The sequence below is a fragment of the Lycium barbarum genome, chromosome 9, assembly GCF_019175385.1.
Source record: "Lycium barbarum isolate Lr01 chromosome 9, ASM1917538v2, whole genome shotgun sequence".
Classification (NCBI taxonomy): Eukaryota; Viridiplantae; Streptophyta; class Magnoliopsida; order Solanales; family Solanaceae; genus Lycium; species Lycium barbarum.
Window position 1 is genome coordinate 4,022,927 of NC_083345.1, and position 23,501 is coordinate 4,046,427.

A 23,501-nucleotide genomic window follows, 5' to 3' on the forward strand; every position below is an offset into this window, starting at 1 on the left:
ATTATAGGCCTATAAGTCTTATAGGCAGTGTCTACAAATTGCTGGCCAAAATTTTAGCTAAGAGGCTCGGAAAAGTGGTGGATTCCTTAGTTTCTGGACAGCAGAGTGCTTTTCTGAAGAATAGACAGATCACTGATGCATCTATGATTGCCAATGAAGTGCTAGACTGGAAAATTAAAAGTGGTGAAACTGGGATCCTATGCAAATTAGATATTGAGAAAGCTTTTGATCAGCTTAACTGGGCTTATTTAGTCAACATTTTGAAGCAAATGGGTTTCGGGGAAAGGTGGATAAGGTGGATTTATTTCTGTATTTCGACAGTGAAGTTTTCAATTCTGGTGAACAGAAGTCCAGTTGGGTTTTTCTCTTCTCAAAAGGGACTCAGGCAGGGGGATCCATTGTCCTTTCCTCTTTATCATTGCGATGGAAGGATTATCTCAGCTGTTAGCAAAGGCCAAAGAACTTCAGTGGATTCAAGGGTTCCAAGTGGGCAGAAATCCTTCCACCTCAGTCTCAGTCTCTCATCTACTCTATGCAGATGACACCCTTATATTTTGTGGAGCTGATTGTCAGCAGGTCTCTAATCTCAACACTACCCTCATGATCTTTGAGGCCATCTCTGGACTTCATATCAACATGCGTAAGAGCACTATATATCCAGTGAATGAAGTGACCAACCTAGAAGCTCTTGCTGATATTCTTAGCTGCAAAACAGGCTCCTTTCCCACCACCTATTTGGGACTTCCTTTGGGTGCTAAATTCAAATCATCTGGGATATGGAGTGGGGTCATTGAAAGAATGGAGAAAAGACTAGCCACTTGGAAGATACAATATCTCTCATTGGGTGGTAGGCTCACCCTCATCAAAAGTGTCCTAGACAGCATTCCCACTTACTTTATGTCACTCTTCCCTATGCCAACCTCAGTTCTAAAGCAAATTGACAGGCTTAGAAGGAAATTCCTATGGGAAGGTAACAGTGTTACTCATAAATTCTCTTTGGTCAAATGGCAATCAGTTATTCAACCCAAAGGCCAAGGGGGGCTGGGGATTAGAAATCTTAAGTTTCATAACAACAGCCTACTCATGAAGTGGCTTTGGAGATATGGTCAAAATGAGGCAGGGTACTGGAAGGAAATCATCAAAGCTAAATATGGTATTCAAGACCACTGGACTGCAAAGAAAAGCAATGAACCACATGGTGTTGGAGTATGGAAACACATCAGTAGTCTCCAAGAGGAATTCTTCCAGGCTGTCTCATTCAAGGCTGGAAATGGGCTCAAGATCAGATTTTGGCATGACAAATGGCTTGGGGACACTTTACTAAAAGATTTATTTCCCTCACTATTTCTGATAGCTTCTAACAAAGAAGCAACATTAGCTCAATATAGAGTTAACAACTGTTGGACACCAATTTTAAGGAGAAATTTACAGGATTGGGAAGTTGATGATTTTCTTTCTCTATTAGAAAGTTTGGGACAAAGTACTTTGGTGGCAGATTTTCAGGACAGAATACTCTGGGGCAATTCTAAGGAAAAGATTTTCACTGTGAAGGAATGTTACAACAACTGGTGCTCTCAAAATAGCCTTTTAGAGGTTTGGCCTTGGAAGCTTGTATGGAGAACCAGACAGCCTCTCAGAGTTACTTGCTTCACTTGGACTGCACTGAAGGAAGCATGCCTAACACAAGACAATCTTAGAAGGAGAGGTGTAATAGTTGTTAACATGTGTACCATGTGCAAGCAGACCAATGAAAGTGTCAACCATCTATTTTTGCACTGCCCTGCAGCAGCTAGCCTCTGGTTTTTCTTCTACTCTATGCTTGGTCTACAATGGGTAATGCCCTTCAACATCAAAGATGCATATGTTAGCTGGATACTCTGGAGAGTTGACAAATCCATTAAAAGAATTTGGAGAATGATCCCAGCAGTAATTTTTTGGACCCTATGGAAGGAGAGAAACAACAGATGCTTTGAAGGAATCTCAACTCCTATTTGCTCTCTAAAGTCTAGGTGTTTAGTTAGTCTTTTTAGTTGGCATTTTTTTGCCCCTGTAAACAATGTGGGTAACTTTCTAGATTTTATCAGCTCCTTTTCTCTAGTTCAGTAGAGATAGGATATCTTTAGATTGTTCTACAGGTTTTGCCAAGCCTGCCAGCTTTTCCCATCTGTAACCTTGCATCTTCTTGATGTTTACTAATGAATTTTATTACTTTACCAAAAAAAAAAAAGGCATAGAGTTTTCCTTGTGCCTGTTGTTATCAGAATACTGGCTCCAAAAGTCAGAAAGTTAAGGTGCTCGCTTCTCGTAAGGTATTTATCAAATTTATCAACTTCCTCTGGCTTGTAGTATCATAGCTTTGTGTTTCCTTTTTGTTTCCCATTCTTTCTGTTTCTTCTTAGTAACTTGATGCATTATTTGTCTTAGCATGCAAGTGTCCAGCATCGAAAGGCGATTCTTGGCTTCTTAGCTCAGCTAGATGTTGGAGAGCTCCCTCTTTTCTTTGCCTTGCTGATAAAACCCGTTGTATCTGTTTCACAAGGTGCTGCAGCAAAGAGTGCATGGCCCTGGACCATGCCTGAAATTCTAAAGCATGCGTTTGACTCATTTAGTGTCTTGGAGCATTTTTCCAGAGATTGCATCAATGACATTTCGTGGAAGAAGAGATACGGTTTTCTGCATGTAATTGAGGATATTGTATGAAGTGCACATTAGCCCTTTTCTTGATCTGTTAATGGGGTGTATTGTGCGCCTCTTGGAAAGCTGTACATCAACTCTTGAAGGCACAAGAAATGACGGGGGGCCGGCTGATCATGGTCACCAAGTAGAGGATAAAATCATGGTAATGTCATCATCTGCTGCAAGTCTAGCAGGTTTAAGTTTAGACAAAAAAGGCTGATGCTGTTACCCCATAAGTTTGACACTAACTAGTAAAGGATTTTGTATATCCCGTATATCCCTTGATTTGGTTTTTGGCGGTTGACAGTGTTAGTACTCTTTTTCTTGACCAAATCACCCTTGAGCAATAAACTAAAAGAGGTCCTTTTCTGAGGGTGGTTCGGTCAAATAATTCATAAAATTTAGGGCTTTGAATGGGGAAGGGATGGGAGGTACTACTTTGCTCATTTTTCCAGTTAGAGTAGTTGTCCTTTCGGTTTTAATAGGCTACAGGAACACTCAGTATTGTACACCATTTTCTTTTTTTATGTATTCACAATTTGGCCTCGAGAGGAATTCAAGAACTTTTAGCTGCTGAACTAACGTAGTTTTTCTCTATATAATTTCTGAGAAAACTAAAGGAGGCTCTGCGTTTGTGGTGAAGTTGCAAATTGGACGAAGTACTACTTATTAATCAATGTTTGAAAATACTATATCAAAGAAATGCTTATCAACCAATGTCTTCGTTTTTGTGCAGACAAACATAGCTGGAAAGCAGTCCAAGGATTTGAGATCTTTATGCCTGAAGTTCATCTCTTTTATCCTTAGCAAATACGAGGATCATGATTTCAGTCCTGAATTTTGGGATTTGTTCTTTATGTCAGTAAAACCTTTAGTTGCTAGTTTCAAACAGGAAGGCGCTAGTAGTGAGAAGCCGAGCTCTTTATTTTCTTGTTTTCTGGCTGTGAGTAGAAGTTCCAAGCTTGTGCCTCTGTTGTCCCGAGAAAAGGATCTTGTACCTGATATTTTTGAGATGCTAGCAGTCTCAACAGCATTGGATGCCATAGTTTCCTCAGTTCTTAAGTTTGTCGAGAATCTACTGGATCTTGATGTTGAGCTGGGTAATGAAGACAACCTGCTTAGGAGCTTACTGCTTCCTCGTGTTGATGTACTAGTATGCAGTTTGCATCGTCTTTTTGTACATGATGGTGCAACAAAGAGGTATGGCGATATGAAATTAAGCTTCATTGCTTTATTTTTTTCCTTCTTTGGAGATTGTGTCAACTTACTGACTTCACCGTGGGTACTGCTTCCTACTTGCTTGTTATAGATTTATTGCACAACTTATTGGTGTGCAATAACCTTTAAACAATTAATCCATGTAAATTGTATATTCTTTTAGTTTGCGACGTACCGGCCTCAAAACTGTTCATTAGCTGATATTACAAATTTTGACAGTCACCTAAGAATATGATGACTTATGGCATTTTAAACATTTGAGAGCCTATCAAAACGTGTTATCTTCACATCAAATGTGGATGGAGAATAATGTACGTAATGCTCAAGTATTGTCTGTAGACTCGATACAGTTGATGTATGGAAGTTATATTCTCCTCTAAAGTGTTCCATTATCTCTTTTGACCACAGTTTTACTTGCATTGGTTAGTGGTAACTATGAATATTCACATGGGACTCAAATATCATCTTAAAGTATGTAGTGGCACTCTTAAAACTATCCAGGTCACTGAAGGAAAATTCGTTTTAAAAGTTTCTCAGTTTTGTGTTGGAACATTCCGAGTTTTATGAATTCATCTTACTTGCACCTTCTTAATCCTTCCTCAGCTTCCTGTCCCTTTTTACTGTCGATTTTCTTCGCTGCTATTTGGAGCTACCAGCTGGATTGCTTGTATCGGCTTGTTCTTTTACTTTATTAATCTTTTCTTAAATTGATGGGTTAGTGAATCGTTTCTCTCCCCAAGACCAGGCTCCTTAGTTCCTTACTTTACCTAGACTTATGTATGGGCGGGAGAGAAAGCGAGGGGATGGAGGGAGGTAGGGAAAGTGAGATTGAGATTTTGATTGTTTGTTCATATATATGATAAGGTCCTGTTCTTACTTATGTGCCAACATGGAGAGACAAGCTTATCTGGGTTACATGCTCCTTATTTATGTCCCTCTCACCCCATAACCGACATATCCAGTGAAATCCCACAATGTGGGGTCTGGGGCGGGTAAAGTGCACGCAGACCATACCCCTATATCGGAAGATAGGGAGGCTGTTTCCGAAAGACCCTCGGCTTAAGAGAAAACACAACGAGAAAGGTTAGATAAGCACAAGGAGTTCAAAGCAAAATGCAATTGAAACTAAAGAAAGCGAATAAGTCAAAATAGAGCAGTCTGAAAAAAGGGAGCAGTAGCTACCACAGATAAATAAGATAATCGAAGTACAAGAAACAACATATAGTAGCAAGAAACAAAGGACAATAGACTATAGATCGAAACAACGATTACCTACTAGCCTTATACCCTAATCTAAGTCCTCCAAAACCTCCTATCTAAGGTCATGTCCTCGGTAAGCTAACCTGCGGCATGTCCTGTCGCAGCACCTTTCCCCAATACTTTTTCGGCCTACCCCTACCTCTTCTGAAACCATCCATAGCTAACCTCTCACACCTCTGCACTGGAGCATCTGTGCCTCTCCTCCTGACATGCCCAAACCATCTCAGCCTCGCTTCCCTCATCTTGTCCTCCACTGATGCTACTCCAACCTTATCCCGAATATCTTCATTCCTAATCTTATCTCGCCTGGTGTGCCCATACATCCATCGCAACATTCTCATTTTCACAACTTTCATCTTTTGGACGTGAGAGCTCTTGACTGCCTAACACTCTGCCCCGTACAACAAGGTCGGTCTCACAACCACTTTGTAGAACCTGCCTTTAAGTTTTGGTGGCACCTTCTTATCAGAAACATCAGTCCTGAAGCAAACCTCCATTTCATCCACCCTGCGCCAATACGATGTGAGAAATCATCATCAATATCCCCATTTTCCCCATTTTCTTGTATAATAGACCCAAGATAGTTGAAACTTTTTTTCTTTGGGATGGCCTGGGTACCAAGCCTCACTTCCACGCCAGGCTCATGTGTCACGTCACTAAACTTGCACTCCATGTACTCTGTCTTGGTCCTACTCAACTTGAATCCTTTAAACTCCAGAGTTTGTCTCCAAACCTCCAGCTTAGCGTTCACTCCGTTGCGTGTCTCGTCGATTAAGACTATGTCATCCGCAAATAACATACACCATGGCACCTCACCTTCAATTTGCCGCGTCACAATCCACACTAGAGCAAATAAAAATGGGCTAAGAGCTGATCCCTAGTGCAACCCCATCTCCACTGGAAAGTGCTCCGAGTCTCCTCCCACTGTCCTTACCCTGGTCTTGGCTCCCCCTTACATGTCCTTGATCGCCCTAATGTATGCTACATGTACACCTCTGGCCTCCATGCATCTCCATAGAACCTCTCTTGGCACTTTGTCGTAATCCTTTTCTAGGTCAAAAGCTGCCGTTTTTGCCGCCGAAACTGCCAAGTTCGCTTCCTTTCTCTCAATCTTATACCTTTTCCCTATTCGTCCGCTTCTCCTCATCATCTTTGCTCTCTACCAACCTTGCATACGCCACTTTCTTTGCTTCCACCTTTCCCTGAACTTCTTCATTCCACCACCAGTCCCCTCGTCGCCTACCATGGCGCCCTCTCGAGACTCCCAGGACATCTCTAGCTGCTTTCCTAATGCAGCTCACCGTCCTATCCCACATACTGCTCGCGTCCCCCCACTCTCCCAAGCCCCCATAGCCATCAACTTCTCCCCCATCTCCTGGGCACTCGACAAAGTCAAACTCCCCCACCTGATCCTTGGTTGGTCATCCGCGACCCTCTTTTTCTTCTTCCTCGTAATCCCCAAATCCATCACCAAAAGCTTATGTTGGGTCGTAAGGTTCTCACTCGGAATGACCTTGCAGTCTTTACAAAGACCTTTATCCTCTTTTCTAAGGAGCAAAAAGTCTATCTGCGTCGTAGCCGTCGAACTACGAAAGGTTACCAAGTGCTGCTCCCTCTTCAGGAAACTCGAGTTGGCTACCACCAATCCAAAAGCTTTAGCGAAATCCAGAAGTGATCTCCTCCATTCCTAAATCCGAAGCCGAAACCTCCATGCTCATCATCATAACCCCCCGAGGTTGAGCCGATGTGTCCATTGAAATCTCCTCCTATGAATAACTTCTCGGTGGGCGGTATACCTCCCACCACTTCATCCAAATCCTCCCAAAGGCGCCTCTTCTCCTCCTCGTCCAAGCCTGCTTGTGGCGCGTCAGCACTAATAATATTCAAGGTAAATCCTTCCACAGCTAACTCAACCGCCATCATCCGGTCATTGACCCTCCTAACCTCTACGGCCTGGTCCGTTAGGTCACTATCTACTAAAATGCCTACCCCATTCCTATACATTGACTTACCCGAGAACCATAACTTATACCCGTCCACATCCTTAGCTTTAGATCCTACCTATTTGGTCTCTTGGACGCAAGCTATATTAATCCTCTTCTCCTTAAGAATCTTAACTAGCTCTATGGACTTCCCCATCAAAGTCCCAATGTTCCAGGACCCTACTCTCAACCTAGACGCTCCCTGACCCCACTTACCCCCTCTAACCCTAGCCCCCGTCCCTGACCGAGAACATGACCCTAGTCTACCATCACTCACTAAAGCCGCTAAGGGAAATAAAAGCAAATCAAAGATTTATCTAAAACAAACAAGAATCAATACTAAAGCACAGTTATCAAGAGACTATATGCAAGTCAGGTTCCTATGACAAGAGAGAGAGAGAGAGAGAGAGAGAGTCATCCACCCTATATGGCTAAGTGGACTTAGCATGCTGTTTATGTAACTAAAGTGTTGTATGAGATGTGCTAGCATCAGTTCTCTTTTCAACAGATCTGTTCACCTTTTCCAGGAAGATTGTCAAATATCCTGGGGAAAAAGAGCTCAAGGTTTTCAAGCTTTTATCAAAGCACATAAAGGGACCGTTGGCTGCAAGGAAGTTTCTTGATATCTTGCTTCCGCTTCTGTCAAAGAGATCCAATGACCCTGGTCATAGTCTCTCTCAGTTATATCTCAAAGTTTAGGTGGACCTGTTTGGTCTCAAGTCCTTGCGCTTTTTCTAAGAATACCTTTCTTTCTGCTTGTAGATATTTGTGTAGGCACTTTACAGATTATTAAGGATATTGTAGAACCATTGGGTAGTGAAAGCAGTAAAAAGATCGTCAAATCTGTTTCTCCCCTCGTAATTTCTGCTGGCTTGGACGTCCGCACTTCTATTTGTGATGTTCTTGATGCTGTCGCAGCGAATGATTCTTCTGTACATCCTACGGTAGTTCTAGCCCCTCTAGTTTTCTCTTAAGTTTGTTGCTTTAGGTGTTTGTTGACGTAAATACACCTGTTAATCTCATACAGGCAAATCTTCTTCGTGAATTGCATGCCACGTCTACAGTGGAGTTGGGAGATCTAGATTATGATACCGTAATTGCTGCTTATGAAAAGATAAGTGCAGATTTTTTCTACACTGTCCTGGAAGAGCATGCCCCAGTGCGGAGGTGTGAGAGGTTGGCCATGGATGGTTTCAGACGAGGTAGGGGTAGGCCGAAGAAGTATTGGGGAGAGGTAATTAGACACGACATGGCGCAATTACAGCTTACCGAGGACATGACCTTAGATAGGAGGGTTTGGAGGACCCAAATTAGGGTAGAAGGCTAGTAGATAGTCGTTATCCGTTCTTATTAGTAGTCGCAGTATCGCAATATAATTTCTTGTGCTCCGATTTATGCTATTATCTGCTATTTCCTGTGCTTTGATTATCCTGTGGTATCTGTGTCGATTGCATTATTTTATTTTATATTATTGCTTTTCCATGTCGCTTTGATTTTCATAGCCTTATCTGACTTTTTTTATGCTTTTATGCTTTTGTTGAGCCGAGGGTCTTTCGGAAACAGCCGTCCTACCTTGGTAGGAGTAAGGTCTGCGTACACTCTACCCTCCCCAGACCCCACGATGTGGGATTTCACTGGGTTGTTGTTGTTGTTGTTGTTGTTGTCCTGGAAGAGCATGAATTGATTATTCTGTCACATGCTATACATGATATGTCATCTGAGGATCTTATTCTGAGACAGAGTGCATATAGATTGTTGGTTTCATTTGTGGAGTTTTCTAGTCAAATGCTCTATAGAGAGTTGAAATCTGAACAAGAATCTTCTGGAACCTGGGTTAGGCATATCCTAAGCAACTTCTTTTTGAAGCACATGGGTACTGCAATGAACAAAGAAGATACAATTCAGAAGGTATGGACTATAAGAGCTGAAAGAAAGCTTTACTTATCTGGTTACTTTCCTTTCTCGACTTTGATTTCCTTTTGTGTTTTCCAACCATCAACACTTGAGTCAGTTATTTGAATTGCTAGTGGTTATTTACACAACATATTTTTTTCATCCATATGTCTCGAGGTTCCTCTCTCCCGCTGTATTTCCACAAGGATCGGAAGTTTCGCTAATGTTGGTTTTCTGATTTTAGGTATGGATCGATCTACTTCGAGATATGGTCCTGAAGCTTCCAACAGTGGAAGACTTCAAATCATTTGCAGTTCTTTACAGTGAAGATCCAGAGCAGGACTTTTTCAACAATATTGTGCATTTGCAAGTAAGTTGTTCCCATATTGCCATAGAATCTTTGGTATATACTATATCTTCTCTGCAAGTTACTCTTTTAAGTTGGTGTAAACTTACTGCTCCATTTTATTTATGCTTCTCCATTAGTAGTAGTAGTTTATTCTTTAACATGAAGATTCTTAATTCCCTTGGATGTTCTCACGATGCTCTATTTACTCTCTTTGTTGAAAAAATAAATGGTGAAAAAGTAGTTTGTATCCGTGCTTTCTGACCTTATGCCATTACGTTTGTTTATTCAGAGACACAGGAGAGCAAGGGCTTTGTTACGCTTTAAGAATGCCATCAGTTCTGGAAAGTTGTCCAAGGTGGCTACTTGCTTTTTTCTTTTAAGCACCACAATTTGTGCTCTGTGTTGCTATGCGGTACTAATAGTTGGGAATAATTCTGGTGCAGGTTCTCATAAATAAAGTCTTTATGCCTCTTCTTTTCAAAATGTTGCTTGATGGACAAGTTGGGAAGGGTGAAAATATTAGTAGTGCATGTTTGGAAGCTGTTGGATCAATTTCTAAATTCATGGAGTGGAGACTGTATTATGCATTACTCAATAGATGCTTCCGGGAGATGACACTGAAACCAGATAAACAAAAGGTGTTATTGCGGTTAATAAGCTCCATTTTGGACCAGTTCCATTTCTCTCAGACTCCTTCTGATCATGACACCAAGGATTCTGTGCAAGATATTCAAAATACTTGTTTGATAGAGTCAGGCAAAGTCATCGGCTCTTCTGAACTTGCGGAAATAAAAATGTGCCTCCAAAAGGATTTGCTTCCCAGGGTACACAAAATGTTGACTGCTGATACTGATAATCTCAATGTAAACATCAGTCTAATTCTGCTTAAGTTGCTCAAGCTACTTCCTGGATACATCATGGACGTGCACCTTCCATCTATAATGCATCGCATAGCAAATTTCCTTAAGAATCGTTTGGAAAGTGTTCGTGATGAAGCCAGAGCTGCTTTGGCTGCTTGTTTAAAAGAATTAGGGCTAGAGTTCTTGCAATTTGTTGTCAAAGTCTTGAGAGGCACTCTGAAGAGAGGATTTGAATTGCATGTTTTGGGATTCACTCTGAATTTTCTATTATCAAAATTTCTTCTAAATCCCAGTAGTGGGAAGTTGGATTATTGTTTAGAGGATCTTCTCTCGGTCGCAGTAAATGATATACTTAGTGATGTTTCGGAGGAGAAAGAGGTTGAGAAGATTGCTTCAAAGATGAAAGAGACTAGGAAGCAAAAGTCATATGATACCCTTAAATTGATTGCCCAAAGCATCACATTCAAAACACATGCTCTGAGGCTGCTCGCGCCAATTCTTAAGAATCTACAAAAGCAGCTGACTCCAAAAGTAAAATCAAAATTAGAGAACATGTTGGCTCATATAGCTGCTGGAATACAGTGTAATCCCTCTGTAAACCAGACGGAACTCTTTATCTTTGGTTATGGTCTAATTAAAGATGGCATAAGAGATGAATCTCCTGGGCATGCAGAGACATCAACTTCAATGGAAAGTAAGCAAAAGAAAGATGGAGTAAGCAGCTAGATAGCTAAATCAGATAAGTTGGTCAGTATTGATCCACGATATTCCCATCTTATCACTGAATTTGCTCTTGGAGTGCTTCAGAATTACAGAACATGAAGTTTGATGAGAAAGATGAGCAGTTATTATCAATGCTAGATCCATTTGTGAGATTATTGGCTGAATGCTTGAACTCAAAATATGAGAATGTCATGTCTGCCTCGCTTCTCCTCTGGTGAGGCTCCCTTTGCCATCACTTGAATCTCAGGCTGAGAAGATAAAGAATTCATTACTGAGTATTGCTCAAGGTTCAGTAACTTCCAGTAATCCATTATTGGAGTCTTGCGTTAAGTTGCTCACAGTGCTTTTGCGCAGCACTAAGATCACACTTTCTACGGATCAACTGCATATGCTAATCCAGTTTCCTCTTTTTGTTGATCTTGAAAGAAATCCCTCTTTTGTGGTTCTCTCACTGTTGAAAGCAATAGTGAGTAGGAAGTTGGTAGTTGCAGAAATCTATGATATAGTTCAACGTGTTGCAGAGTTGATGGTGACTAGTCAAGTTGAATCAATTCGTAAGAAGAGCAGCCAAATTTTGCTGCAGTTTTTACGGGACTACCATATATCCGAGAAACATCTGCAACAGCATCTTGATTTCTTACTTTCAAACTTAAGGCAAGGGCATAAGGGCTCAATCAATTCTTTCATTTGGTAAATTTTATAGATGGCGACATCTCTGTAACAATGGTTTTTATTTTTTGCAGATATGAGCATTCAACGGGGAGAGAGGCCATCCTTTAAATGCTTCACGCTATTATAATGAAATTCCCAGTTAGCATCATAGATGAACAATCTCAGACGTTTTTTCTGCATTTGGTGGTTTGTCTGGCGAATGATCGTGACAGCAAAGTCCGTTCAATGACTGGTACAGTCATAAAGTTACTTATTGGACGAGTCAGCCCACGTTCGCTCCAGTCAATTCTTGAGTTTAGTCGGTCCTGGTATCTGGGAGATAAACCACATTTATGGAGTGCTGCAGCGCAGGTAAAGGAATGAAAATCCCAAACTGTTCTTTTATTTCAACTACATTATGCCCGATTAGCTTGATCAGGTTGTGTTACTATCGAGGAGTAAGTTTGGAAATACTAAAGAAGGATTACAAGTTCCACATGTCATTCACTTTTTTACTTTTTTTGCTTATGTATGAACCATGAATTAAATAACAGGAAGATGGACGAGTTGACCTCAACGTTTTTTTCATGAATCTGAGATATAAATTCTTCCTCATCAAAAATAGAAAAAAAATGTTTCAAGGCTTCATCATTTCTTGTACAGGTTTTGGGGTTACTCATTGAAGTACTTAAAGATGGTTTCCAAAAGTATATTGATAGCCTTTTGCCTGTTTTGAGAAATATCTTGCAATCTGCTGTTAATGTTCTTACAAATAAGCAAGTGGATCTACCAAATGATGCGACAATTTCATCTTGGAAAGAAGCATATTATTCCCTGGTTCTGTTTGAGAAGATATTAAATCAAGTTCCTAAGTTGTGCTTCAGAAAGGATCTTGAGGTATTTATCCCTTTCTTTTAATCTTATGTCAGAAATTAAAGTTACTATACTACTAGGTACTAACTGATTACTTCTGTAAATATGAGCATTTATAAAATCTGCCTTCCATCCGGACTTATTCTATTGGAATTACATGGAGCTAATGGATATTCATAACTGGTTGAGTGCTTTTTGAGACATTGTTTTGTTACTTCATAGCATCACATTGAATGTTTGTCTCTGTAGAATGACAAAATAACAATATTTTCTGTTTCTATCCTTTATTCCATTAGTGCTTCTGTAGTAATTGGATATCAGAGTGCATTAGTGCTGCTGTATTTCATTATTTTAGCTACAACAACAAGAACAACAACATACCCAGTGTGATCCCAAGTCATCCGTAATATGTCCAACTTCGTATATGTACGAGGGGACTTATGTCTAAACCACTGGGCCTCATTTTGGTTTGTGATAGATTTAAGTAATTAGTACTTCTTTTGTGTGGCTAAAAGCACTTTGGGGAATCTTACCTTATTAAAAAAAAGCACCTTGGGGAAATTGCTTCAGGCCTCAAACTTAGGCAGCATGCCAAAAGATGGTTTGCAACTACAAACTACGTGTAAAGTTAAGAAGCATTTGAGAATCAAGTGCTTTAAGTTTGAAGTATATACCGGGGAAAGTGTATCAATTAAAGCAAGCGTGCCCGCAGCTACCACACTCTCATCTCCAGATTGCCGATAACTTGTCCTGTTTTGTGGATAAACTTATTTTGTCTCAAATTTGGTTTCTGACTAATATTTTTACGGACATCTCACAGGATCTGTGGGAAGCAATCTGTGAGTTGCTTTTGCATCCGCATCTGTGGTTACACAACATATCAAACCGTCTTGTGGCTGGCTACTTTGCCACTGTGACCGAGGCTTGTAAAGAAAACCTTAAAGGAACTTACTATTTGATGAGGCCAAGTAGACTTTTCTTCATAGCTACTTCTTTTTGTTGTCAGCTGAAGGTGCTGCAGACCGATGATGCTGCCAGTGATCTCATTACTCAAAATCTTGTCTTTTCAATTTGCTCCCTGCATTCATTCTTAGGAAGAAATGAATGTAAAGATCGAGACAAGTTCTGGTCCACCTTTGAACATGATGAGCTGGGTCTTCTACTTCAGGCTTTTCAACAGCTTGATTCAAGGAAAGGGAAAAACATCTATTTATCTCTTGTCTCGGACCTTAGCGGTCAAGAAGATGAAAACCAGCTTTACTTGGTCATTTCCTACTTGCTTAAGACAATGGGGAAGATTTCCCTTCATGTGGAGGATATGCAGGTGGGTGGCTCTGTTTGCTCGACTCTAAAAATTTCTTAGCCTAGTCATTGCTATATAATATTTTTGGCCTTACTCTCCCATTGTTGTGCGAGGTGCGACTGTCTCATGCTGTGGAATGTGTGTCTTCTTTTGCAGATGAAAATTATCTTCAATTGTTTTAAATCAATTTCACCAAGGCTTATAGATCAGAATAGATTGTTGACCCCTGAAGGTGAGGTTGATTGCCAAAGCTTTGCATATCATATGCTGTTGCCGCTGTACAAAGTTTGTGGAGGATTTTCCGGAAAAGTTATACCAGGTATGTCACTTCTAGTTAAGACAAAGGGATACACTTTGAAAAAAAGGCGACGGATCCATGCATTCTGTCTGTCAGGAACTTTGAGCAGTCTAAGTTCCCGTCAAGTCAATTTCCCCACCATTTACAAAATGCTCTTCACCTTCTTCTTGGTTCCGAGTAATTAAATGTATATATAATGATTACGTTCGCACCATATCTACGGATGACGTGAAACAAATGGCTGAAGAAGTGCGCGGGAGCATACGCAACGTCATAGGAGTGCAGAGTTTTGTCCAAATCTACAGTCATATAAGGAAGAATCTCAAATCCAAGAGGGATAAGAGGAAACAAGAAGAGAAGGTGATTGCTGTGGTTAATCCAATGAGAAATGCCAAGAGGAAGCTGAGGAATGCAGAAAAGCATAAAGCACACAAGAAAAGGAAAATGATGGCAATGAAGATGGGAAGATGGATGTAGTTAGTTATACTGTGTTAGGTGTGAACAATTGATCATCTTTAACACGATGAAGGGTGGGTTCCATCTGGGAGTTAGAGTTGGCATCATTCTCACGCCTTGTCATCAGATAACAAAGTAGATTTCGCCCAGAACCCTCCGCAGCCCGGCACAGCCCTCCCCAAAGTAGGTTCTTTAGAAAATTTTGTTTAATTTATTTGATCAACATTCTCATTGTATAGTGCTAGTAGTTGCACTAAGCTTAGTTAAAGAGTTGAATCTGTATAGTGAATATAGTGGCTCTTTTTGATTAACCTGCAATGACACAGAACATTGTAAGTCATTGAACAGTGTAATTTAAGGTTTTTTGGTAATGGGAAGTCTTGTTGATGAGTGTTCTTCCTATTTTTGGAATGCAAAAGAAGAAACAAAGGGTAATCATGTGGTTTTACTTGGTGTATGTCCCAATGAATGGAAATGATGCCTAAGAATTGGAATTAAAGATCTTGTCTTTTAGTGTTAAAATTGTCATCAAATGATATTTGGCAAAGATTTCCTTCAACTTGCATTCGATATTCTCAATTCCAAGCAAATGGGGGTTGGTTTTATGAATTAAATTGCTCCATTTAAGCTCGACTACTCTGTATTGTAATGATTCAATATTAATTAGTTTTATGCTGGTTGCGAGTATTGTAATCTTCCTGCTTTATCTAGATTTGAGACCAACAATTTGAAAATGAGCTGAGACATCAAGTAATTTCCTAGAAAGAATTACAAATCATGAATTGTACTGCATCGTCAGTACCACTTGAAGAAGCTCTTGTTTAATTTTATTTGATTAACCTTATGGATGCTTCAATATCTAATGGCCTAAGGTTTATAAACTTTGTTATTTTATTTCAAAATTTAGTTTTAGGAATTTGGTAAAATCATATTTCATCAGGCTACAAGAAAATAAGGTCAAGATTTATGTATGAACTGCAATATAATAATTTATATAGTCAAGCATAAGAGATAAATAAATCTATGAATGAAAAAGAAAAAGTGAGTACAAACACGGAAAATGTAACATTATTAGATAACTTTTACTTTTGTAGGAAGAGACCATCACATGTGGGTATATCCATAGTTGCTTCAGTGGGCTCCATTTCCGTTGTGCATTTCGAATTTGTAGCAATTGACTTAGCATGCTTTGAAAAGTAGATTCTAAATTTCTAATATGAAAATTGAATTTAAATTAACTGATTGAATTTAAATTAACTGAGTGTTGTTGGGAAATTTTGAAATTTTTGGCAATTTACTATTATTGCAAAACGAGTTTGTTATGTTTATTATTATTTTGAAAAAATTAATGATTGAAATTTGTTCTTTATGATATTTTGAACTTACTCAAATTTAAGCTCATTTGGAGTAAATTTGGGTGTTGATCTTCTACATATAATTGTCTTTTTTTTTTTGGCTATATAGATTAATACGGAAGTGCATAAAAAGTCCCTAAGTTTTACTCAATTGTAATTTGTACATCTAAATTGTGGTGTGTTTGGATTACTTATTGAATTCCTTTTTTATGGCTTATTATAACCTTATCGTGCCATGTGGCGGAAAGAGTAGTTTCACCCCTGCTTGGAAGCACAAGAAAAGTGAAAAGAAAAAATAATGTGGCCTTTTCTTTTAAACAGCATTTTGAATTTATAACGGTTAAGTATCTCGTGGTCACCAACTAGAGACAACTTATCTTCTCTCCTCAACACTAATTCTTCTCGAATCTCAATTTCTCAATTACTAACAACATTAACATGTTATACATCCACGAAGGGGACGACACAAATCTTGGCAAAGTATCTAAATCCTTATGCAATAAAAATTCAGCAAGTCGACATTTCTATTAAATGATGACGATGACGACATTTCTATACTGGTTTCATTTTGTTCCGTCAAACTTCAACCAACAAACTCTTCAACCAACTTTGTTGTTTTCTGTCCAATGTCTATTTCATTCCAAGTCATAGATGAGCAATGACAAAGCCACTTGATGAATCCATTTCATTAAATACACTATGTCCATTTCATTAACTACACTATGTAATAGAATAAAAATAATTTATATATATCAACGATAAATGACAAACTGGCCTAACAAGAACCCCACAAGTAATTTCCTATAAGGAATCACTATCATGAGGTGTACTGTATTTATAACTAATATTTCAGGAAACTCTTGTTTAATTTTATTGGATTAATTATATTTATGGATTTGTAGTGGCCTATAATTTCTGAACTTCTTTAGTATTTTATTTTGGAATACTATGGTTATGCAAAAGAGAAATTACCTAAGAAATAGCTTAGGAAACTTCCCTTTTTTTTTCTTTTCTTTTTTCTGCAGGGGTTGTAAATGACTTGACCTAAAATTTTGGTTTCCAGCCAGCTCTTATTTTCCACTAGAAAGACTTTAAGATGTGAAAGAAGAGAATCCCACAAACAACTTGTTGATGTTTCCACTTAATTTCTATCAAGACAAATTGTACGAAGACCAAAAGTAATTTCCTGGAACTACTCATAAACCGTGAACTATACTGCATGCATTTATACAACCTTTTGCGTAAGCTCTTGTTTAATTTTATTCGATTGAATTTGTGGATCTTGTTTCAGTTTGTAATTGCCTAAAATTTATAAACTTCATTATATTTCAAATAATAATAATAAAAAGAATCTAATTTACTACAACAACAACATATCTAGTAAATTCCACAATTGTAATATGAAAAAGTGGGGTGTACACAGATCTTATCCCTATCTTTATGAGGGTAAGAGGTTGTTTCGATAGATTTTTGGCTAAAGAAACTACTAAATTAAAAGAAGAGAACTCCATAAACAACTTGTTCAGGTTTCCACTTAATTTATATAAGGCAAGTTGTATGAAGAAAGCCAAAAGTAATTTCTTGACGACTCACAAACCGTGAACTGTACTACATACATTTATACTACAGTTTTCAGTAAGTTATTGTTTTATTTTATTCGATTGAATTTGTGGATATTGATTCAATTCGTAGTGGCCAAAATTTACTAATTTACTACAAACAATAATTAACATACCCGGTATATCCCCACAAGTAGAGTCTAAGAAGCTAATTTACTAATTTACTACAAACAACAATTAACATACCCGGTATATCCCCACAAGTAGAGTCTAAGAAGTTGGAGTGTATGCATACTTTATTCCTACCTGTGTCAGTAAAAGGCTGTTTCGGTAGACTCTTGGCTCAAGAAATTATTATGCTATTGCCTCAATTTATTCGATATTGCTTCATTGGTCAAGAAAAATTAAGGATTTTTTTTTTGAAACTTATGGTGTGTTTGGATTACTTAGTGAATTCCTTTTTTATGACCTATTACTAACAACATTAACATGTTATACATCCACGAAGGGGACGACACAAATCTTTGCAAAGTATCTAACTCCTTAGGCAATAATCATGCATGAAATTCAGCAAATCGACATTTCTATTAAATGATGACGATGACGATATTTCTATACTGGTTTCATTTTGTTCCTTCAAACTTCAACCAGCAAACTTTTCAACCAACTTTGTTGTTTTCTGTCCAATGTCTATTTCATTCCAAGTCATAGATGAGCAGTGACAGAGCCACTTATAAAATGAATCCATTTCATTAAATACACTATGTATAGAATAAAAATATTTTTTATATATATCAACGTTGAATGACAAACTGGCCTAACAAGAACCCCACAAGTAATTTCCTATAAGGAATCACCATCATGAAGTGTACTGTATTTATCACTAATATTTCAGGAAGCTCTTGTTTAATTTTATTGGATTAATTATATTTATGGATTTGTAGTGGCCTATAATTTCTGAACTTCTTTAGTATTTTATTTTGGAATACTATGGTTATGCAAAAGAGAAATTACCTAAGAAATAGCTTAGGAAACTTCCTTTTTTGTTTTCTTTTTCTGCAGGGGTTGTAAATGACTTGACCCAAAATTTTGATTTCCAGCCAACTCTTATTTTCCACATTTTCCACTAGAAAGACTTTAAGATGTGATAGAAGAAAATCCCACAAACAACTTGTTGAGGTGTCCACTTAATTTCTATCGAGGCAAGTTGTCCGAATACCAAAAGTAATTTCCTGGAACTACTCATAAACCGTGAACTATACTGCATGCATTTATACAACCGTGTGTAACCTCTTGTTTAATTTTATTCGATTGAATTGGTGGATCTTGTTTCAATTTGTAATTGCCTAAAATTTATAAACTTCGTTATATTTCAAATAATAATAATAAAAAGAATCTAATTTACTACGACAACAAGATATCCAGTATATTCCCACAAGTGTAATATGGAAATGTGGGGTGTACGCAGATCTTATCCCTATCTTTGTGAGAGTAAGAAGCTGTTTCGGTAGACTTTCGGCTAAAGAAACTACTAAATTAAAAGAAGAGAACTCCACAAACATCTTATTGAGGTTTCCACTTAATTTCTATAAGGCAAGTTGTACGAAGAAAGCCAAAAGTAATTTCTTAGACGACTCACAAACCGTGAACTATACTGCATGCATTTATACTACAGTTTCAGTAAGTTATTGTTTTATTTTATTCAATTGAATTTGTGGATATTTATTCAATTCGTAGTGGCTAAAATTTACTAATTTACTACAACCAACAATTAACATACCCGGTATATCCCCACAAGTGAAGTCTAGGAAGTTGGAGTGTATACAGACTTTATTCCTACCTATGTCCGTAAAAGGTTGTTTCTGTAGACTCTCGGCTCAAACAATTATTATACTATCATCTCAACTATTCGATACTGCTTGATTGGTCAAGAAAATTTAAGAAAGAAAAAGATTTTTGAAACTTATGGTCTAAAACAAGTCTTAGACATATTTATATTACAAGTCATCTCATTAAGCATAAAAATGAGAATTTTAAGATTAAATTATTTCTTAAAGAGTTAATGATCAAAAACATAACTAAACCATCACTTTATTCGCGAGTTTCATACCTCAACTATCCGTTATTTCATCACCTACGCCTAAACTATAACTTTCTTTTTATTAAAACAAACCTCTATATTGAGTTATCCTAGCACGCTTATTGTAGATTGGGAACAAATATTTGGTCAACTCAAAGAAGACTTTGAAATGCAAGCGAAGAGAACCCGCAGACAACTTCTTGAGGTTAATTTCCACTTACGGCCTGTTTGGAAAGCCACTCAGGTAATTGGAATTGGGTGTAATTGGATGTAATTACACAGTTTGACCTGTTTATTTAACCAAGTAATTACACAGTTAGGTGGGAATTGGGTGTAATTGACAGGGTGTATTTTGGATTTTGAATTTAGGTTATATTTTCAATTTTAAGTTATTTGCTTTCACATTGCATGTTGTTTATTTTTCACTTACATTTGATGGATTTTTTGTGTCAAACATTTGAATAATGTTATGGCATTATATTTATTAATATTATTTTTTTGTCAAACATCCAATCCATGACGTTCTCACAAAAAAAGTCTTCTTTTAAGTTTTATAATTAATTAAAATTAAATATTAATTTGAAAAATATATATCAATTATTTTTGTTACAATATTAATTACAAATATATGATTATTAATTAATATATTTTCAAGAAAAATTGTGTTATTAAATAACTAATTTAATATCATTTATAAAGGCAATATTTTTTAAATATTAATTTTAAATTTTTTATAATTAAATTTTATTTTCAAATTAAACTGACTGTGTAATTACACTTGTGCAACCAAACAGCACGCTTGTAATTACTCTGTAATTACGTTATGACAAACAAACAGGTCGTTGTAATTACACTACTGCGTAATTACTAGGCTGTGTAATTACTACCCTAGTAATTACACCAATTCCAATTACCAGGTGGCTTTCCAAACATGCCCTTAGTAATTTCTATAGCGCATGCATTTGGTTGACTTGATTCAGAAAGAATTAAGTTTCCAACCAGCAACCATAAAAGCTCTTTACTATAAATCATTCCATCAGTTTTGCTCTTTTGCATAATTGCATCGCATCAAACCTTAATTAATTCATCCATGGATTCTCGATTTACTCAAGGAAAATCATCTACATCCTCCAATACTAAAATTTGTAATTGCCTAAAATTTATATATATATATATATTTGTTACAACAATAACATATCTAGTATATTTTCACAAGTAGAGCCTAGGAGGGTAGGATGTATGCATACCTTATCTCGACGTTTGTGAGGGTAGAGAGGTTGTTTTGATACTCTCGGCTCAAGAATAATTACTAATTTACTATCATTTCAATTTATGTGACACTGCTTGATTGATCACGAAATTTAAGAAACAAGAAAGATTTTTTAAATGTATGCTCTAAAACAAGTCTTAGACATATGTGTAATTATAAATCATCTCAATAGGCGTAAAAATGAGAATTTTAAGATTAAATTATTTTTTAAAGAGTTAATAGTTCAAAACACACCTAAACTATCACATTTTTTATGAGTTTCATACCTACGTAAAATCTCACTCCTTTTTATTAATTATGCGTGATTCAAAATAACTAACCAAACACACGTATCTGGTGTATTGAACATTTTGCTTAATTTATACTGATTCATTTCTTTGTTTTTTCCCATGTGAAGCTAGGTAGCTTCAGCTAGTAGGAGAAGTGTAAAGGAAATTGAATTCTACATAAATGAAACGTATAGTAACCTATTTACTATTCCAACTATTGAATGTGACAGTTTTTCTTTTTCAATTCCAAAGGACTGATATTTTCTAAATTTAATATTAATAGTTTAACTATAGTGGCTCTTTTTGATTAACCTGCAATGACACAGAACATTGTAAGTCATTGAACAGTGTAATTTAAGGTTTTTTGGTAATGGGAAGTCTTGTTGATGAGTGTTATTCCTATTTTTGGAATGCAAAAGAAGAAACAAAGGGTAATCATGTCGTTTTACTTAGTGCATGTCACACTGAATGGAAATGATGCCTAAGAATTGGAATTAAAGATCTTGTCTTTTAGTGTTAAAATTGTCATCAGATGATATTTGGCAAAGATTTCCTTCGACTTGCATTTGATATTCTCAATTCCAAGCAAATTGGGGTTGGTTTTATGAATTAAATTGCTCCATTTAAGCTCCACTACTCTGTATTGTGATGATTCAATATTAATTAGTTTTATGATAGTTGCGAGTATTGTAATCGTCCTGCTTTATCTAGATTTGAGACCAACAATTTAAAAATGAGCTGAGACATTAAGTAATTTCCTAGAAAGAATTACAAATCATGAATTGTGCTCGACAGTACCACTTGAAGAAGCTCTTGTTTAATTTTATTTGATTAACCTTATGGATGCTTCAATATGTAATGGCCTAAGATTTATAAACTTTGTTATTTTATTTCAAAATCATATTTCATCATATGGATGCTTCAATGTGTAATGGCCTAAGATTTATAAACTTTGTTATTTTAATTTTAGAAATTTGGTAAAATCATATTTCACCAGTCTACAAGAAAATAAGATCAAGATTTATGTATGAACTGCAATATAATAATTTATATAGTCAAGCATAAAAGATAAACAAATCTACAAATGAAAAAGAAAAAGTGAGTACACACGGAAAATGTAACATTATCAGATAAGTTTTACTTTTGTATACGAAATGACTTGACCAAAATGAAGTTTCCAAGAAGAGATCATCACATGTCGCCATGTCGGTATATCCATAGCTGCTTCAGTGGGCTCCATTTTCATTGTGCATTTCGAATTTATAGCAATTGACTTATAATGCTTTGAAAAAATAGGTTCTAAATTTCTAATATGAAAATTGAATTTAAATCAACTGAGTGTTGTTGGAAAATTTTGAAATTTTTGGCAATTTTCCATTATTACAAAACAAGTTTCTTATGTTTATTATTATTTTGAAATATTAATAATTGAAATTTGTTCTTTATGATATTTTGAACTTATTCAAATTTAAGCTCATTTGGAGTAAATTTGGGTGTTGATCTTCTACATATAATTGTTTGTTTTTTTTTTTTTGCTTGGCTATATAGATTAATATGGAAGTGCATTAAAAGTCGTCAAGTCTTACTCAATTGTAGTTTATACATCTAAATTGTGGTGTGTTTGGATTACTTAGTGAATTCCTTTTTTATGACCTATTACTAACAACATTAACATGTTATACATCCACGAAGGGGACGACACAAATCTTGGCAAAGTATCTAACTCCTTATGCAATAATCATGCATGAAATTCAGCAAATCGACATTTCTATTAAATGATGATGATGACGATATTTCTATACTGGTTTCATTTTGTTCCTTCAAACTTTAACCAGCAAACTCTTTAACCAACTTTGTTGTTTTCTGTCCAATGTCTATTTCATTCCAAGTCATAGATGAGCAGTGACAAAGCCACTTGTAAAATGAATCCATTTCATTAAATACACTATGTAATAGAATAGAAATAATTTTTTATATATATATCAACGTTAAATGACAAACTGGCCTAACAAGAACTCCACAAGTAATTTCCTATAAGGAATCACTATCATGAAGTGTACTATATTTATAACTAATATTTCAGGAAGCTCTTGTTTAATTTTATTGGATTAATTATATTTATGGATTTGTAGTGGCCTATAATTTCTGAACTTCTTTAGTATTTTATTTTGGAATACTATGGCTATGCAAAATAGAAATTACCTAAGAAATAGCTTAGGAAACTTCCTTTTTTGTTTTCTTTCTCTGCAGGGGTTGTAAATGACTTGACCCAAAATTTTAGTTTCTAGCTAGCTCTTATTTTCCACTAGAAAGACTTTAAGATGTGAAAGAATAGAATCCCACAAGCAACTTCTTGAGGTGTCCACTTAAATTTCTATCAAGGTAAGTTGTAGGAAGAAAACCAAAATAATTTCCTAGAATGACTC

General features: G+C 36.7%; 1 pseudogene; it reads left to right on the forward strand.

Annotated features, from left to right (window-relative positions):
* Positions 1 to 14,944, forward strand: part of LOC132610328 (uncharacterized) — a 31,077-nt pseudogene extending 16,133 nt beyond the window's left edge.
* The last annotated feature ends 8,557 nt before the right edge of the window (positions 14,945 to 23,501 follow it).